Below are 2,333 nucleotides of genomic sequence, written 5' to 3' on the forward strand. Positions count from 1 at the left end.
CCCCCGCGGCGAGGACGGACAAGCTGGGCCAGCGCCGCTTTCTCGTCCACGTGCCCGATCCCGGGCACCGCAGACTCTTGATGAATCTTAAAGCCGCTCCGAGGCTCTCGAGCCGGGGAACTGACAAGTGGGGCCCGGGCGTCGGGGGGCAGCTCGTTCTGGCCTTGGCGTCAGACCCGAGTCCAATCCTGGCTCTGCCCCCCCCACGAACTCGGTGATCTTAGCAACTTTCTTAACCTCCCCAGACAGCTCGTCAACCGTTAGATGGAGAAAACGCCACCTCTTCCACCTGCCATAATGAAAGGAGATGAGGTGCATACATCACCCCGCAGAGTCTCCAGCCCATACGGTTCTCATTAACCATCATCCTTAAGGAACCAGGTCACACGTGGTACAGGAGGCTCCTTAAATAATTTAGCAGCAGAAGGGACGCGCAGTCAATTAGCTGAGCTGCTGAACATAACCTCCACGAAAAAGATTGTGTTCTACTTAACAGGAAACCACAGACGGGCCGGTGTCAGCTACTTGTGCCTACCCACTTACGGGCTGTGTGACCTGCAGTGAGTTGCTTAACCTCTCTGAACCTCAGCCCCGCAGGTGCAATGCAGGCGATGAGGAGCATTGCTGAGAACACGAAAAGAGATAAAGGCTACATGAATGTGCTCAGGTTTTACCCGGCACATAGTAGGCACCGGGTAAATGGTGATGGCCCCTTATTCCTCCCCCACCCCACAGTTGGATTCAGGGTAAAATTAATTGAACTCACTGAGTGAAACACAACCCTAGCATTACTTTATAGGCTTTTGAAAGAGAATCATCTCTCCCTTGGATTTCCAACCTTCTCCACCATGATACAGAGTAATTCCAATACACAGAGGGATTCCTGGAAAAGCAACACGATGAAAGGATGTCAGATTCTCTAATTTTACCAAAGGATGTAAGAAATAGAGTGTTGCCCTAACCGGTTTGGCTCAGTGGATAGAGCATCGGCCTACGGACTGAAGGGTCCCAAGTTCGATTCTGGTCAAGGGCATGTACCTCTGTTGCAGGCACATCCCCAGTGGGGGGATGTGCAGGAGGCAGCTGATCGATGTTTCTCTCTCATCGATGTTTCTAACTCTCTATCCCTCTCCCTTCCTCTCTGTTAAAAAAAAATCAATAAAATATTTTTTTTAAAAAAAAGAAAGAAATAGAGTGTTTTTAAAGGAACATGGAATAAATGAAACAGCCTACCACTCTCGGCACCTAACATATAAGTTTTCCTTGCAATAGCTTCCATTTTAAAAATCAAGAGGAAAAATAAGAATTTCTCAGGTCGGCTGATTAAGGTACATCCCCTGGAAACATTTGTTTATAGAAAGGTTCCTTTGTAAAGGCCAATACTAAGAACAGTTGATGGCTGTGGAGTTCTTCTACCCTGCTCTGCCCTGGTGAGCAATGAACATCTGAGTCAGCCTCAGGGTCCACAGTTGTATGATAACCCCCTTAGACTGAGCTGGCGGTATTGTCAATTGCAATGTATCCTACTTTGGGAGTTCTTCATAGCCAGTCTGTCTGCTATTAAATTGATTTAAAACAACAACAACAGTATATGTTGACAGAAACTAGAAGAAAAATAGATTTCAGATGAGTGGACTCGGGAGAAAAAAGTTTATTCGTGTGCCTGGTTTTCCCACTCAGGATTCTATAAATACAGAATCTCTCTCCATGGCTCCTCACACAGCAGATGGTCCTGTTTTTGCAAACTCCTTCGTGGTTACATTGGTCAATCAAAACGGTTGTGCTTTTTTGTTATCTTGTTGGGTCATTTTCCCTCCAGAGGGATGGATTCCTAATCTTAGCCTTAGCTGTTGAGCACTATCTCAAATCAAATTTGCTTTGAGCTCTTGTTACATGACCCTGTAATTATTGTATATGTGGGAATTGAATCTTAGAGGAAAATTTACCTTTGAAAATAAAATGCAGGCCCTAGCTGTTTTGGCTCAGTGGACGAACTTCAGCCTGCGGACCGAAGGGTCCTGGGTTCGATTCTTGTCAAAGGCACGTACCTCGGTTGCAGGCTCCTCCCCAGCCCAGGCCCTGGTCAGGGCTCATGCAGGAGGCAAGCAATTGATGTGTTTCTTTCACACCAATATTTTCTCTCTGTCTTTCCCTCTCTCTTCCACTCTCCCTAAAAAACAATGAAAAAATATCCTCCGGTGAGGATTTTAAAAATCTTACCTAATAATAGACAAACATGTAAATTGACCATCCCTCCACTACACTCACCAGCCAATCAGGAGAGTATGCAAATTAACCCAACAACGATGGTGGTTAATTTGCATACGTAGGCA

This window comes from Myotis lucifugus, unplaced genomic scaffold (assembly GCF_000147115.1).
Source record: "Myotis lucifugus unplaced genomic scaffold, Myoluc2.0 scaffold_145, whole genome shotgun sequence".
Classification (NCBI taxonomy): Eukaryota; Metazoa; Chordata; class Mammalia; order Chiroptera; family Vespertilionidae; genus Myotis; species Myotis lucifugus.